At 39.6% G+C, this 18,474-nt stretch overlaps 1 long non-coding RNA gene across 1 annotated transcript in view; it reads left to right on the forward strand.

Annotated features, from left to right (window-relative positions):
* Positions 1–17,562, forward strand: part of LOC306994877 — a 67,938-nt gene extending 50,376 nt beyond the window's left edge. The window contains exon 4 of the long non-coding RNA XR_013796754.1: positions 17,159–17,562. This is a non-coding gene — a long non-coding RNA (uncharacterized lncRNA). The remainder of the gene's footprint in view (positions 1–17,158) is intronic.
* Positions 17,563–18,474: the final 912 nt, after the last annotated feature.

An 18,474-nucleotide genomic window follows, 5' to 3' on the forward strand; every position in this document is an offset into this window, starting at 1 on the left:
GCTGAGGGCAAAGTGAAGTTTCATAATTGTATATATTTAGGCTATTTAACTTGAGCTATAGGCTATTTTAAGCTGACTTATGTTTGACTGAATTGTTTGCTTTATTTATTTTTATTTACTTATACTTTTATACTGGATATCAGATCATTAAAACTGACATTTAACGAAAAGAGTCAATTGTGTAATTTTATTTTAGGCTGACAGTTATATATTTAAAAAAATATATAATATTTTTTATATTTATTTTATTATACATTCTCTTCACTGTACATGTATAATAAAATAAAATAACACAACCCCGTCTCTGTTTTTTAAATGTCAGTTTTAATGTTCAATAATGTTTCATATTTTAAAAATGAAAACAAAAAGAAGCAGGGTTGCGTTTTATATTTCGTGTTGTTATAAATATATGCAGTGAAGATAATCAATGTACACGTTGCCTGAACCACATTTGTGTGGCCATTTAAAGGGCATATTGCAGGTTTTTTTTTTTTTCAGAATTAATATATAACCTTGTATGAAAATACCATATGAAGAGTAAATGCATGATTAAAAATTGTTTTGCCAGACATAAGGGCACAAATTTAGTAGAAAACGTGACAGTTTCCTTGACCGTGTTGAAAAAGCGCTTTTTTTTCACCACCGCGTCATATTACGTCACAATGGGGAGTCGTTTTCCGGGCGCTGCGTTCGCTCAGTGCAGAGTAGGCTGGTATTATGTTGAAGCGGTCGTGATTCAGTGTGTTTTCGGTGGTTATTGTATTTCAATTAATAATTATCGTGATAAATGACTGTGAATTATGGCCTGTCAGGACATCGAGTCCACAGGTTTCCGAACAAGAAAAAGGATGGTGCTTTCTTCCGTGTTTGTGTGCGTTTTGTGCAGGGTAAGAGATGGGACTTCGCTTCTGCGTCTGCTTTGAAAAACGCGGTAGTGTGTAGCGTTCACTATAGACTGCATGATTATAATCCCGGCGATATGATGAGTTAACGTTACGTTATATGATGACGGCGATATGTGCACACTGTCCCGGCTCCTTCATCGGGTCGCCCGGTCCGCCGTCAGCATGTGGGTCGGCCACCGGTGGGAAACATGACGCTCACGGATCCGTCAGAGATCACTTATTGTACATTTGTTTTACAAAATGTGCCTTGTCTTAATTTAATTCATTAACGTATCCTCCATAAACTTGTAATGTCTTGCAAGTCTGCAGCCGACACTTATTATTATTATAATATAATATAATGTTCATTTTCAATCTGTACTCCGAATTTTAATGTTTGTGTTGGCTGTTTCTACATATAAAAATTTTATACAGTAAGAAAGTTGTGATTGTGATTATTTTTTTATTCATTATCACCAAGTGGGGCCATTCAAAACCTTTATAATGTCCCTCTTTCTCTGGAAACTGTCTCCTAATGGCTGACATACACGTGCAGGTAAGGGTCTAAATACTAGCTTTGCTATTGCCTGACACATAATTACAATATTGTGATCTGAGCATAGTGTTATACATATCGTCGGCTAACGTGAATACATCTATAAGCTAACACTGTTCTCTCATCGAGACCCGACTCCTGCCCTGTTCTCCTCACACCACAGCTCAATGCGTCTCCTCTGACCGTTGTTCTGTCTAATCCTGACCCGTCTAGAGTCTCTTGGCTTCATATGAGGCTCATAATTATATGGCTGAGGTCTGTCATACGAGTAAACATTTAGGCTACAATTTCCTCAGCGTCCGAACTGTCATTGCGATCCATTGCTTTCCTATTGTTTACTTTGACCGCTCTCCCCCATGCTACGTCAGTTCCGGTTTGGCGGTTTTCAAACGCGGAAGTAAAATTTTCTCACAAAAACGACTCCAGAAGCCTAAATAGCGTTTTATAAGTATATGTTTATATTTAAATCTAGTTCCTACATTATTGTTCTATACATTGGCGCACTGGGTACTCTAACCTGCAATATGCCCTTTAATGTGTTTAAGATTTTTTTTTTTTTAAATGAAAAGAGGCAGAGTGTTGTTTTATACCATATTTCGTTTTTGTTGCCTAAATAAAAATATACATGAAGAGATAACCGGAGTAGCCAGAGCGTGCTGAATGACGCGATCAAGAACACCGCTGTCCCATTTGCAGAATAACCGGACTTGCGTCCTCTCGTCCTCGGGAGTTCGTTCTCCTGAGTCGAACTTGGCAAGTCTGAACTACCAAGGACGCAAGTCCGAAGTTTGCGTACTTGGTATTGAGAAACGGCCTCGGTGTACAACCGTATATGTTTGAGCCGGTTTCAGACGATGCAGAGTTTGAGGAACAAGCGGTTGTTTTGTAGAATGCAAATGGACGTTTCGGAGTGGTAAGTTTATTCATTATTTTCAGTACGAACTTAACAGTCACGTGTGTGTGTATGTGCGTTCGTTCGTTCGTTCGTGCGTGCGTGTGTGTGTGTGTGTGTGTGTGTGTGCTTCACCTGCGCAGCGCAGTTCTGTGTAGCACCGTATCTCTGAAAGGGCTTGGCTTATGCAAATTTTGGGGGCGTACATATTAATGATCCCATCGGTTACGTCACAGTTGGTGTTATGTGGAGATTCGCCCGTTTTTCAGGGGTGTTTTTCAAAAACGAGATTTAAACAAGAAGGAGAAAACAATGGTGTTTGAAACTCACTGTATGTCATGTCCATGTACTAAACTATTGTTATTTAACTATGACAAGTTAAATTCAATTTCACATTCTAGGGCACCTTTAAATAACTAACTAACTAAATAAATAAATGTCCTAATCACTAATTATCTCGCTCTATCACTCTTACAATTATCAACACAACTCAGCGACCTGGGGAAACATGTGATTGACTCCCTCTAATGACGTCAAGCGATTCGTTTGGGGGGAGGAGCAGTTTTAAGTGAGTACTGAACAATAGTATACAAAACAATAAATCAACTTGTCAAACTTGTCAAAATTTCCCCTAACTATTTTTTGTTAATCATAATTACAAATTTAACCTGACATACACACTTTAAATGTTTTCTGGCCAGCTGAACATTATGAGAGTGAGAATATAAGCAAATCTCTATATCTCAGCCTCCTTGTCGGGGATTGCCATTTTTTTCTATCTCCACACTGAGGAGTTGAGATCGTGGAATAAACCGGTTTGTTTATCCCCGAAACTTCTAAATATCATGGTATGACAGTGCCTCGGGTTAAATAGACGCTTACTAGCTATCTCTCTCCCGAGTCGGCGTCATCATTACGCCAACCTTATCCACCAGCCATCATAAATAATAGATACATAATATTAGGCAGCATTGGTGGGTAAACTATATAAGGACATGGATGAATGTGAGGATGTCAGCACTGACGCTATTCGAGAATTGCGTCGCGCAACAGATAAACTATACCAGGGAGGGACGGTTTCGAGAAATTGTTTCTCCTCTGTGTCCTCTGGGGGGCGACTCTCTGAGGAGAGTCGCAGTGCTGCCAGTTCGGTTGTTTTCCTGCTGGTGGCCACGGAGTGAGATATATATATATATATATACGTTTTTCTGATGTAAAGAAAAATAAAGAAATGTCTGTTCTCTGAACGCTTCGCTTTCTTCCTCACCGATCTAATGTTCCTGAGACTGCTGGGCGGGAGCAGTCTCAGCTTACTAAAGCTCCTCGCAGCATAAAGTGCTGCAAAACAGAGCATCGCCATTCGGGCTCATCCACAATCGAGAGGGACCTGGGTGGCGGTCGCTGTCTAGCCAGTTAGAGATATGCAAGATCTGAGAACTGTTTTATCTCTAAAATAGCTTGGAAGAAGAAGCCCTGACGCTGAGGCTATCAGGCTTCTGAGGGTTCCTCTGGGGCAGGAACGGTTTTGAGAAATCGTTTCTCCTCGGCACCCTCTGGGGTGCGACTCTCTGAGGAGGGTTGCAGCGCTGCCAGTTCGGTTGTTCCCTGCCGGTTCTCCGTTCAGGGCACCAAGGTGTCAGCGTCCCCATACGATCCTCAGAGGAGGGTCGTAGAATGGTCAGTTCGGTTGTTCCCTGCCGGTTCGCCGCTTCAGGGCACTGAAGTGACTGTTCAACCAAATCCAGAGGCCAGTCTCGAGAGACTGGTGCCCTTAGCAGAATTTCTGGCAGCGTGGAAACTACTGACATATTTCTCAGTGGGTCCTGCACACTATAGAAAAGGGTTCAGAATTCAGTTTAGTTCTCGTCCGCCCAGATTTCTGGGGGTCCTCCCCACAGTGGTGGACCCCAAGCAGGCTCTGGTTATGGAGCAGGAAGTACTGACACTTTTGCAAAAATGAGCTATAGAGAAGGGGTTCCTCCTCCCAGCAGACAGTCAGGGTTTTTACAGCCGCTACTTCATTGTTCTGAAAGAGGATGAGGGGTTACGTCCTATTCTAGACCTGTGTCAATTAAACAGCAGTTTTCAGAATCTCATGTTCATAGTATGCTTACGCTAATATGATTGTGTCACAGATTCAGCCCGAGGACTGGTCTGTCACAATAGACTTGAAGGACGCTTATCTATCCATCCTCATCACAGGAGGTTCCTGAGCTTTGCTTTCGGGGGCGAAGCATACCAGTATCGGGTTCTTCTATTCGGCCTAGGTTTATCACCCCACACCTTTACAATATGCGTGGATGCAGCTCTGGCTCCTCTGAGACTCCAGGGCATTCGCGTATTATACTATCGACGATTGGTTGATCCTAGCTCAATCTGAGCCGATGGCAGTTCGGCATCGAGATGTCGTTCTCGATGCCGATTATAAACGATTATAAACGATTTGCGGTAAATGGGGTAAAACTAGGCCAGTCACTCACTGTGGAACAGTTTCAGACTGTTTGGTCTCATGGCAGCTGTGTCCAACGTAATTACTTTTGGCCTTCTGTACATGAGACCCCTGCAGTGGTGGCTCAGGACCAAGGGGTTTTCTCCGAGGGGAAATCCGTTTTCGCATGATCAAGGTCACACGGCTATGCCTACGTGCCTCGGTCATGTGAAAGAACCTTGGTTCCTCGCCCAGGCCCAGTGTTGGGGGCTTCTTGTCGACGCTTATGCTATCGACGGATGCTTCCCTCACAAGTGGGGGGTGATCATGAGAAGTAACTCGGCGAAGGGTCTTTGGCAGGACCATCTCCTTATGGCACATAATTGGCTAGAAGTGATGGCGGTATTCCGAGAATCTCAATACTTCCTGTCAGAACCGAGAGGTCACCATGTGCCTGTCCTTCTGGACAGCACACTGATGGTCTCGTATATCAGAGCAGATATCCTGTTGAGGCAGGGGCTGAGGCCCGGGAAATGGAGACTTCACCCCGAGGTGGTGGAGCTTCTTTGGGAGAACTTCGGTTAAAACTTTGCCCTTGTGGTTATCCCTGACGCATCCAGCTCCGCTTGGCCTTGATGCGATTGTATTAGGTGTGGTCGAGTCTACACCTGTACGCATTTCCCGATATCTTTTGCTCCCGGGAGTTACCCTCATCTGGAGTCATGGATACTGTGGGCTCGGCCTCTGTGGGGGCCCAGCTCATAGATTCAGATCTCTCGACTGAGGTCGTTGAGACCATACTCCAGTCTAGCGCTCCCTCCACGAGAAGACTGAATATGCATTGAAATGTAAACTGTTCTCTGCCTGGTGCGGAGAACACCTTCTGAATCTTGCTATCTGCCCTATAGTACAGTACTTGATTTCTGCAATGAATGTTTCTTTGCTGGGTTATCTCTGAGGAGAAATCCTTATTTCGTCTTCTCCGTGGTACATGAGGCTGAGGCCTGAACGTACTTGGATTTGCACCTGGTATGGTGGTAGTCTTTCTTCACCCCAGGCCGGGTTGTATTCCTAGGTCCCTACTCAATTTGCGGGTCATTTGTGCTGCAGGCCTTCTGTCCTCCACCTTAATCAGGAAAAGCTAAAGACAGATATTGAGCAAGCGAGTAGTTGAGGCTATCTCACTTGCTTATGTAGCGGCTGGACAGCCTTCACCTTTGGTTTAATTTCAGGAGTTTCTCTCCACGACATCTGTAATGCGGCAGGCTGGTCCTCACCGCATACATTTGTCCATTTTTATGACTTGGACCTAGACTCCACTCCAGGTTCTAGGGGGGCTTGTTTCTTAGTATGTGCATAGTCTTCATACAGAACAGGCATTTGTCATATGGCGTTGTGGGTATAGGGTTCCCACCGCATCTCGACGCAGCTCGAGTTCCCTTAAAAGGGAACGTCTCAGGTTACGTATGTAACCCTGGTTCCCTAAGAGGGAACGAGACGCTGCGTCGCCTTGCCATACTCCCAGCATGCCTGTGATCGACTTGCTTCAGGCTTTTTCAATGCTAATGTGGTATTATCGCAAGGGTGCTTTATATCTTCCTGGTCGATGACGTCACCCGCCTATGACGTCTCATTTTTCCATTGGACTGATTATACACGTGCTTCACGACGCAATCACGCAAGGCGTTCCCACCGCGTCTCGACGCAGCGTCTCGTTCCCTCTCAGGGAACCAGGGTTACAGAAGGAACCTGAGACGTTTCTTGTCTCTCCTTGTATTGTTCAAGAGGTTGATTTGGGATTTAGTAATCACGGTAGTAATAAGTAGACCAATAGTTTCTAAAGATAGTAATTATTACATTAATCTAATTACACTGTTAAAGATGTCATTTGTAGTTACTAATTAATAACTGTTTTAGAGCAACTTACCCAACTGTTATAATATCAGAGGTGAAACTGGAAGAACAGTATGTTATTCAACCTAATTAAAATGTTCATGTAGGCTAGGTGCAATCCTGCATACATTAAAAGAATGTGGCAGCAGCTAAAAAAGAAATATAAAAACATAATTCAATCAGGTAAGGCTTGAGCATATCATAGGTGTAGCCTACCTGACTTTACAAACATTAAATAACTAAATAGCATCCAGTGTCTAGCAGTGTATCAGCATTTTTGGCTGAGGGAATTCCTGGAGGGACTTCATCAGAGCGTCACTCCCGAAGATTCAAGGGCCTTTATAAAATGTAAGAGGTCTACATGTGTTATTTTTTATATAGGGTATTTTCATTTATTTTACTTTGGGTTGGGTTTTTCGTTGGTCCCAACAGATTATGATGGTAATATCTGTCTTTTGGAGCCTCCTGTCCCAACAGAACCCCTAGGCAGTTGTAAGTAGCCTACTCAATACACCAGAAATTATGACAAATAGTGTTATAAAGTGTAGTCAACCAAATGCTCATCTTCACAGGACGATGGGGATGAATAAACAGTTTCTGCTGCCACAGAGAGGCCTACCGAGGTGTTAATATTACTGTATGCGTCTATACATTAGACAATATACACATTCACATTTTTATGTGGAGTAGCCTATAGAATCTTAGTTTATATCTAAGTATAAATGGACATTCTTATATTCCTTTCTGAAACAGGCCCCTGGGTTCAAATCTTGACTTTATATACAAATTATTTTAGACAGCCAGTTATCATGCATTTTTGTTGTATGGAAGAGACCTGCTTTGACATTTAAAAAATAACAATAAATCACAAATTTAACAATAATTTAATTACAACAACAACAACAACAACAAAACTTAAATAGCATTAGTGCTATAATTGTAATATGACAAACTTTCTTTAAAGAACAAAATAGCGTATTAAACCTCAAAATAATTAGTTTTTCTCTGAAATAAAGTGGATTTGATTATGTTGAGGTTAGGTATATTGCGATGTTCTATTACTTGTATATTTTACAGTTCCTAACAATGGAGAAGGCCATAATGACTTTTGGGTATGCCTATTTTCCCATAAATTAAAAGGTGATTATAAATTATATAATGCTGGTTATAAAAATAAAAAAAACACAATTTCAAGAATTGGCATATAAAACAATCTTAAATTCTAAAGTTATTATGTTTTACTTAAATTATGCTGTTTTAATTAACAATAATGAATAATAATATGAATAATTTTTACATGATTTGGCAGACAAAATTTAGATGTAAATTAGGCTATTTGTTTTACCTATTCACTTCAATAATCATGCAACTTAACCCCTTAAGCCCTAAAGGAATTTTTAGAGCTGTTTTTTATTTTTTTGAGTGACATACACAAAAGTAAAAACTCGTAACTCCAAAACTGTTGCAAGGAGAGTCAAAAGGTAGGTATCGATTGATAGAACACTTTTTATAATTTTAGAAAATATAAATTAGATTTGGACATTCTCTTGCTGAGAAACTGCTGATAAAAGACAAAACATATACAGGTGAAACTCGAGATTTTTTAATATGGTGCCAAAGTTAATTTGTTTCAGTAATTCAACTTAAAAGGTGAAACTAATATATATATAGACTCATTACATGCAAAGTGAGATATTTCAAGTATAAAATATTTCATATAAAATACATTTTTATTATAGTTTTACATAACTTTTTTATTTGACATGCAATAACTCAAGGAAAAATAAGGTAGGAGGACATTTCTTTTGTGGTAATAGCATAAAGTTATCAAAAGTTACAGCCTTTGGAACCAATACAGCCTTTTTCTTTAGCCCTTGACACTCTGCAGGACTTAAAAATTGTTGTTTTGAGTGACATACACTAAAGTAAAGTCATACTCATAACTCCAAAACTATTTTGGACTCGTTTTAATCTTATTCTTTATTCTTATTCGTGAGAATCTGATGTAAATAATGATGTACCATTCTTTATGATCGGAGCATGTTTCAGAGTGAAAACGTGACATAAATGCAGCATCACTATACGTATTATCATGCATATAGGTCTTCTGGGGCTTCACATACAAAAAAACGCTCAAGTTTAGTCAAAGCCCAAAACAATTATGTTTGATGTATTGTACTACATGAGACCTTTCAGATGACATAAGACACGTGACTACCTGAGCTGTTTTTGAAATATACATAGTACAAAAAATATTTAATATATTTTTTTTTTCTATTTATCAGCAAATGACTCAGCGCTACTTAAGAGTTCATCAATTTGGCTACATTCAGTGTAAAGTTCAGTCTCAAAGCTTTCAAATGACACCTATTTTGTGTTGATCAAGGCAGTAGTTTTGAAAAATATGATTATTAATTGTTTCATGCCGGCGGTACATGGTTTTAGAGGGACTACTCAGCACTCATTAAGAGTTGATCAAAATGGTTAGATGCATTAAAAGGGGAAGGGTGGCACAATTATCCCAATTTTTTTTTTTTTTTTTTTTTATAATCCACTCATGTCTTATGGGCTTCTTTCTTATGACAGAAGAAAAGAGAAGAGATATCAGATAAATCAATGTATGAAAAAGAAAGAGGAAAAAGTACTATTTTTATGTGGTTGTTCTCTGTGCACTCCAGTTCTATATTTGATAACTCTGCATGATGATGACAGATTATTGTGTGGGAAATCCACGTGACTTGGTTAAATGTAAAAGTTAAATTGGTTAAATGACAGGCAGATTGCATAGTGGGAGGTTTGTTTCCAGATTGCAGAGAAGGCGCAGTAGCTGAACTGTTGATTCTTGTTCTCTTCTGTCTGCTGCCAAATAAGCATGACAAACTGTCTGCGGGTGACTTAACAAGAAACTTTCTGGTAAATCTGCTTTGTTTCAAGGTGCTACTGCATGTTAATTTTTACTCCGTTTTATTTCACCTTTCTGGGATAAGAAATATGTAGTTAGACTCATTTACACAAACAACTATTGGTAACACTTTATAATTCGGTGCATTAATATGCATTAATTCAGCGAAAAGAGGAGGCGTGTTCTGGCGCAAATGTTCCCTGGTGCTATTTTGCAGTTTTAGAAAACAATTCCGCCACTGACCAGGAAAAACCTAGTCTAAAGACATGACATCGCTGGCCATTATGTAGCGTGTGAACAACGCGGATACACTTTGATTCATTTTTGCAAATCATACATTATTACAAAGAAAAATATTAACACACGAGGGAAATCATTGTTTTGTCCATGAAGATGTGAAAAAAAAATAGGCATAAATCCTGTTTAACCGAAGCTAATTTGGGTGGGTTTCTCCCATCCCCATACAATGTCACTTCTCTGTCTTTTACGGCCCTGACGAGAACGTCGGCCTCCTCGACTGTGAACCGCTCCTGGCGTGCGCTGGCAAATCCGCCGTTATAATAGCGATCCGCCATGGAACAAGCGCGCCTGCTCTTAAAGGGAATGTGAGATGACGCTCTGATTGGTTTATTTCACGTTACGCCCAAACCACAGCTATGAATAATGAAGCTACTTCAGACCAACCCATTTTAGATTTGCGTCGGGCGCAAGAGTCATTTATCCCACTGGTATAATAGCAACAGCGCCGGGATCCGCCCACAAAGTTACTTGTGTTACGCGTTTGATACTTGCGTTTCAGATCGTTAAAATGGGGCCCAGAATCTAACAGGACGTCTCTGAATGGTTAGTTGATGAATTTATGTTGCTGATGTGGCGTTAACTATCTTCAATTAGAATATTCTGTCATGATAATCTATAAATTGCTCGCATAGAACCTGTTGTGAGATACACACAGAGTGACTTTCTATTGCATGTGAAAAGATGGATGCTAAAGTTTGAGCTGAAAATAAGGTAATCCACGTGTAAAAAGGTAATGTGACACAACATGTAGAACACAACAATACAGACAATGAGTGAAACAAACAGAGGCACATAAAAACACAAAGATAATGAACTAAATGCAGACAGCTGTGCTTGTTAAATAAATCTTCATGACTAACAGGTAGCCTTGAAGAGAAACAAACAAGTCCATGAAAATTAAACTAAACAGAGCATAACTGTGACAGTATTAATTCCTTAACAACATATTAACTAATAGTGTAAATGAATGTGTTTATTACCACAATGGGTGGAAGATATGTATTTCAACTTCCAGTTGTCTGTTTTAAGTTGGCCTAATAATTAGCTTACGATGGGCAAAGATGCTGTTATGTTATGACTACATATTGAGGCACATGACTATAAAACTCATTGTTAAGTAATATGATGTCCTTTTGATTTTGACTTTCCATTCTTCTGCAACCAGGATGGCACTGTACCAGATGAATGAGCACATTCACTGCCTTGTTCATGGCACAGTAATATTTCTGGTTGAAGCTTGAGGTCTAGGATTCATAGGCTGGAGTTGGACACAACAGCCGGGACTGCTATTTCGTAACTTTTTGCACCAATAGGAGTGGTGCGACCTTACATGACGAAACATTAGCATATTTCCCGCCCACGCAGACACCAGGGAAAACTTGAACCCCAAACACTGCAGCTGATTCCTGTGGATACTGGATAGCATCATGTCGAGGAGACGCTGTGCTCTACAATGTGAAGGTAAAGCCAGTTTTTTTTCACTGCCCAAGGACGAGCATGTGAAGAATCCATCTTTACCACAATAACACAGCAGTGTATAATCCTAAACTATTGCTGTGTTCCCTTTATTTTACTGACGACTGCTTCTCAAATCTCAGAGTTCAATGCAGGATTTGCAAACCGCTTGCTCTTGAAAGATGGTGTTCAAAATACTTAGTTTTGAGTTTTACATTGTGTAGGTCTCCTGCTAACTGGCTAACTTACATTATTACTGTCTAGACAACTGAAAGGTGAAACGCATAGCTTCGACGCATTGTGGTAATTAACACTTTAATTTGCACTATTTGTTAATACTAATGTTAAAGGTTCATGAAACCCTGAACCAAATTTTCTGAGATTTTAACAGAGGTATGTGTGTTGAACACCATTGAAGACAACATTAGCATCTGTTAGATTTAATAGTAGGGGGAAAATGGTTAAATCTTAGTTTTTTCCCGCTATTTTCGTCTTTCGGGTTTAAAATCTTCACCGTGTCACATGGTGTGACGTGGCAGAGCACTTGTAGTGCTTTGATGACTCATCGGTGTCTCATAATTATTAATGAGACAAAGTTTTCATATCCTATGAGAAGACACTGTCTCTTAATTATTCATGACACCACGTGTATCTTTCCAATGACAGACATATTACAAACATGCGCACATATTTAAACGCACATAACTATTGAATTAATTCTTGATGCGCACGTGAGCGCCATCAGCGTTTCTCACAGGTTCGCGTTTAAAGTTTAGAGAGAAAGGTGTCGTCTTAGCGGCCCCTAATTTAATAGCAAAATATCCTTTCAACGGAAGTGAATCAATCGAAACTTTAGCTGGAAAATAACATTATTCAAGAACTGCTATAAAGCCAAAACAATCTGTTACCTTAAATTATACATTTATCTCTGTAGAGCAGCTTTGAAATAATCTACATTGTTAAAGGCGCTATATAAATGAAGATCACTTGACTTGACATGTCAAACTGTGATATCGCGTAATAGATGAGAGAGGCAATCACGGGACGCAAGTGTTTGTTTTCGTGGTGCAAACGTTCCAGTGCGTTGTATATGTTTCCCCGCGATACTGCCAGGGCTAGACTCTGGCTCCGGGCGGTTGGTTGGCCATCAACCACGGACACATCTAAACTATCAACTATGTGTGTAGCAAGCATTTTTATCGAGAGAGCTTTGAGAACTGGAGAATGGTGGACTTTGGCCTTGTTCACCAATGCAGGTTGAGTCTTGCGAGTGATGCGGTACCAAGTCCCGATGACTTTTCTATCCCTCAGAGCGTGTGTGTGTGTGTGTGTGTGTGTGTGTGTGTTTCTGAAATGTAACCCTGACCGTTTTATTTGCCAAATTTCTATATCACCGTACACCGTCCATCTTTATTATGGGGTTCAAGGGGCGCGTAGATATAGGCTATGTATGGAACGTTTGGCTACAACGCTTTTTTTTAAAGCGGAAAATTAATTATTTTCAAATATAGGCTTATGCATTTAGTGTATAAACAAATATATATTGTATAATGACATTATAATTATACATGTGCATTGATATGCTTTGAATAGAATTACAATTACTCGTAGCAGGGCATTCAGTTAGCCTACTTTCGAAAGGACAAAAATAAGTTGTCAGTGTATTTCATTAGACTTTAACTTTGCCAGCTATAAAAAAAATCTAGCATTTCTTCACGTTTTACCACAGATTTTTAGTGACAGTAGATATGCATGGGCCACTGGCCCATGACAGTTATCCCCCCTCCCCTCTCCCCTGCCGTGCCATACCACACCCACTCCCCTCCCTTATTCTCACAGCCATCCACAACCATTTAAGTTGCATTTTTCAAAAGGATTGTGGGCTAGACTTGAGAAGAAAGAGGGGGGTTTCATGACCCTTTAAAGGTGCAATAGGTGATTATCTTCAGAAACTTTTTTTGTTATGCTGTTTTTATTTATTTAATTTATTTAATTTTTTATTTAGAAAAGGGACAGTGTACATTAACATTCATGAATGTAAATGTACCCAAATTAGCCCGAAGGCTAGTTTTCATCGGTAGTCCCTCTGCCAGATGTTATTAGGCCTAAAACTAGAGAAAAGGGTTAAACAACAATAATAGAAGTAGAACTTGTAAACAACTCCGTAAAATACAATTAAACATATTATACAAAAATACAATATATATGTACAGAATAATATATACAAAATATATTGTTATGAGTTAAATATGACTAATTAGGCCTATGATAAAATTATTAATAATAATAATAATAGAGGAAGCAGCATTAATGTTCACATTGTTGATTATGAAGAAGCCATTTCTTAAAATTATGCTTAAATTAGTTAAATGGTGAGCACTCTCTAATTGAGTGTGGTTTGAAAGTCAGGTTGAAAGTCTCCTCATATCCTGATAGAAATCACTATGTTTAGCGGTCTAAATGTATTTTTATAAATATATATATCATCTGTGGAAGGCATGGGAACCTAAAATGTTCGTTCAATGAAATGATACCTTGGGCCCTATCTTGCACCCAGCGCAATTGACTTTGAACACCGACGCATGTATCATTCCTATTTTGCACCCGCGCACAGCGGACTTTTCCCTCCACAGACGCACGTCGGTAAATTAGGGAATGAACTTGCGCTCGCGGGGGCGGTTCAGCGCAAAGAGGAGGCGTGTTCCGGTGCAAAACTCCCCTGGTGCTATTTTCCAGGTTTAGAAAGCAATTGCGCCACTGACCAGGAAAAAAAACAGTCTAAAGACAGTGGCGCATTGCGCGTTAGTGATATGGTATTTTAAGGGCGCGTGCTTGGCCATAATGTAGTGTGTTAACGCGCATACACTTTGATTCTCTAATATAAACAGACGCAGCAGTTTTCATTTGTGCAAATCATACATTATTACAAGGAAAAATATTAACACACGAGGGAAATCATTGTTGTGTCCGTGAAGATGTGAAAAAGATATATCTAGATTAAAAAAAAAAAATCTACATTAGGCTACACATTTACCCAAATTATACGCCTGTTTAACCGAAGCTAATTTGGGTGGGTTTCTCCCATCATCCCCAATGTCACTTCTCTGTGTTTTACGGCCCTGACGAGAACGTCGCTCTCATCGGCTGTGAACTGCTTCTGGCGTGCGCTGGCAAATCCGCCGTTATAATAGCGATCCGCCATGGAACAAGCGCGCCTGCTCTTAAAGGGAATGTGAGAGGACGCTCTGATTGGTTTATTTCACGTTACGCCCAAACCACACCTATGAATAATGAAGCTACTTCAGACCAACCCCTTTTAGATTTGCGCCAGGCGCAAGAGTCATTTATCCCGCCGGGAAAATAGCAACAGCGCCGGGATCCGCCCACAAAGTTACTTGCGCTTTGCGCTTTGACACTTGCGTTTCAGATCGTTAAAATAGGGCCCCATGTGTTCCCTGTCAGTCAACGTGTGTTTGCATAGCACTGTGCAGCCTTGTGAGTAAGACTTCATACGTCATTAGCGCGTTTCATGTATGCAAAGGTATACATTTCAGGTTTGATGGTACAGTTCTATGTACCGCTGACCTTGGCCTATGCAGATAATTCAGTGATTCGACTGTGTTGCCACTATGTCATGAAATCGCATATTAATAAAGCTAAAAATACAGTGCATTCTTTCCTTTGTCAACAGGACAACTTCTGAACTGGAGTCATTTCACAATCACATACTTATGCAAGCAAGCGCTTCTGTTTCTCCCCTCACTATACTGTAAAGTTTTCGGTGAATGACACATAATCCAATAACATTGTCTGGTCGTCTCGCTTCTGGTCTGTGCGCATTCATGTGTTTTGTAGGAGGCGTGGCTTTGGACAGTGATTTGCAGGGAGGGTGGGACCATATGCTTTCAATGCTAGCAGGCTAAAGTTAGCATTTCCCATTGCACCTTTAATCAATTAATAATGACACATTTAATTAATAGCAATTCATATATTACTTAATATATTAATCAAATGGACTTAGTTGCTGATGCAGTAATCATTGATGAATGGTTTGGTTCTTCATGAGTCACATTATCTCATTAATTATCTGAATTAATGCATATTAGTGCACCTGTATTGTAAAGTTTTACCCAACTATTCAACTTCATTTTTGTAGACATTATGTGCATGCATATATCATGAAGGCAATTTCATATACCCACCTCGATTATATCATTATTGTGCATAGAAATGTATATTAATACCACTTCCACATATTGAACCAGAATTTTTTATTTTTTCTGCTATGGTAACCAAAGTCCCATTTGCGCAAATGGATTGACCTCAATAATACACCATGCTCTTTAATAAACGTAATTGCTTTGGTGCCCCATTGGCTTCATGGCGCTGCTAGCAGTCTCCCTCTCGATCTCGCACCTGCGTTTGACAACTTAAAGAGTGCAAGTTTGTTTGTTCAATCTTTCATTACACTCTCAGTCCATTTCAAACTTTTAGGCTGGGGGGAGGTTGTTGTTTGGGGTGGGGGGCACACCATATGGTCACCTCTCTCCAGAGGTCCAGTGGAGAGCGGGTAAGTCATCCACTCCGACAGACTGGCTCTTCCCCAGCTGAGGGGCCGTGTGCCAGCCTAAGCCCATATGGCCTCCCTGGCGCTGTAGCCAAGCTCTGGGTGTGCACACTGTGGGTGGCCTGAGCAGCGTTCACCCACCCTGAGGCTCTGCCCACAGGCATGAGGCTGGTCCTGGAGAAGATGAGGAGCTGGAGGTGTGGCCGACAATTTTTGGTGATCTATTGTATCACTGAACATCTATAGTTTCCGTTGTTTGACAGTAGTTGTTTTCTGTTAGCATTAGTGTAAAACTCATGACTTTAGTGTATTGTATCCGGTAAACAATAAAACTGTTTTAGCTATTTGGTGGTTGTTATAAAAATATGTGTGAAGGTTCACTTACAAACTAGGAATTTTTAGAAAACATTGACTGTGCTGGCGACGGCATAATAATGGTTGAATGACATTTAGCGCTAGTTTGAGTTTCTGTCAGACCTGATCACACTGTTTATTTTGCCATGGCGATGAGTTCCAAAAATGGCTAGCTCACAGAAAGCTTGAAGTGTCATGTTGCTAGGTAACATTTCATAGGGCTCTCTCTGTCAAAGAAACTTATGCGAGTGATTTGGTAAACTTCTGTCTGGAGACAAAATGCAGAAGACACGTCTGGTTGTCTGCCTACCTTCTGGTGCATTGCTGGACCAAACGCTGCTATCCAAGTCTGACCATAATAGCCTTTATCCGTGGCGTTTACCATTTTACAGCTCCATTTTTGTGCATAAGAACATCAGTGAATTTATAACATTTATCAGGCTTGATTCTGTCCACAGTTTGTAAAGTAGCCTATTAAATGAATGTCAGATTCGTTGAAAAGCTCAATGAAATGTAAATATAAATGCATCCTTTCTCCCTGGTGATAAATAGTGTGTAATTAGTTAACTCAGTGTGTCTGATCCCCGAATCCCTGATCCCTAGTCAGTCTGTCATTAGATGGATTACATGTGCATTCTGGATACTCATACTGAACAGGCCGGGTTGATTCAATAACACACATTAACAAAGTAGAAGGTGTGGGATTACAGAACAGCTCAGAGTTTCGAAAATGTATGGATACGGATATATCAATAAATGCGCTGATACTCTTTGCTGTATTTATTAGTTACATGCTTACAGTGATCGTTATGAAACCCAACGTAAAGAGCAGAGATGTACACAGACCAGAGCATAAGAGACACAAATGTGTTTGAGCACAAATAACACTCACACGTAGCCCTAAATGTTATGACATTTGCTTTTCAGTGCTTTCCTGATCCAGATGACTGACCTTTCGCTTCTGCTTTTCCTGTCGATGAGCCAAAAGAGGAGGCTGCAATCCGAATGTGTGCTTAAAGTGAGCTTCTTTTACACGTATTTAGTGAAATCCATCTTAATCCATCTCTTATCATGAGTTGCATTATAGGGCTGCATTACCTACACTGTATGCTACTGATATTACAATAAACTGAAAAAAGTCTTTTTATATAAACATAGTGTACTAAATCTGAAACCAGTTGGTTAAAATGATCCAAGACACCTTGTGAATAAACGAAGAAGAAAAAAGACCCACATATGCATTTTGGTTTTAATTTAAAAACAAACAAACTTGTTGCCATTATTTCAGTGATGGTTTTACAAGTTTTTTAATTGAATAAATATATCAACCTAAACAAAGTGTTATCTTCAGGGGTTTTTTTACTGCAAAAAATCAGCTTTTTTTTTATTATTATTTTTTTTTTTTGTACTGTAAATTGCTATGATAAACTCAGTTAATGTTTATAGCATTATTAACAATGATGTAATACAGTATATAACTAACAATATACTTTAATTTAATTTAAGAATATTATACTATAAAAGTTTACAAATTGCCTTGTTGATTTTTTGCCCAGCCAAATTTTTTTTTGGATTTTGATAGGCAAATACTTACATACAGTCTATGATTAGATCATTATTGCACTGATTATGTTATATGCACTGCATGTTATATGTTTAGCAACAGTTCTTCTAACCCTAATTGATTAAGTGTGTAGCTTTTCATTTATTAAACAGCCATGTAGGAAGACACATCATGGCCATATTCCAGGATGACAATGTCAAGATTCATCAGGCTCAAATCGTGAAAGAATGGTTGGGAGGGAGAATGAGGAATCATTTTCACACATGAATTGGCACCTCTGAGTCCAGACCTAAAATCCAGTCTTTGGGATGTGCTGAAGAAGACTTTGCAGAGTTCTGGGCTCTTGCATTGTCAGTACAAGATCTTGGCCAAAAATGTATGCACCTCTTGATTGAAATAACATCACAACATTTATTTCCATCTAGGATCTGGTTGTTTAAAGGGCACCTATTATGGAATTTTGAAATGTACCTTTCATGTAGTGTGTAACATAGATCTAAGTGAACAAAAACATCCTGCAAAGTTTGAAATATGAAAGTGCACCGTATATAAAGTTATTGTCTTTCAAAAGTAAGAGTCGACTCGGAGTCATTTTTATGAATCGTTAGAAGACCGAAGCTTTTTCTCTGACTAGATGACGTCAACTTGTCAAGTTATTTGAATACGATACGCCCACTTA

Source organism: Phoxinus phoxinus (assembly GCF_949152265.1).
Source record: "Phoxinus phoxinus genome assembly, chromosome: 1".
Taxonomy (NCBI): Eukaryota; Metazoa; Chordata; class Actinopteri; order Cypriniformes; family Leuciscidae; genus Phoxinus; species Phoxinus phoxinus.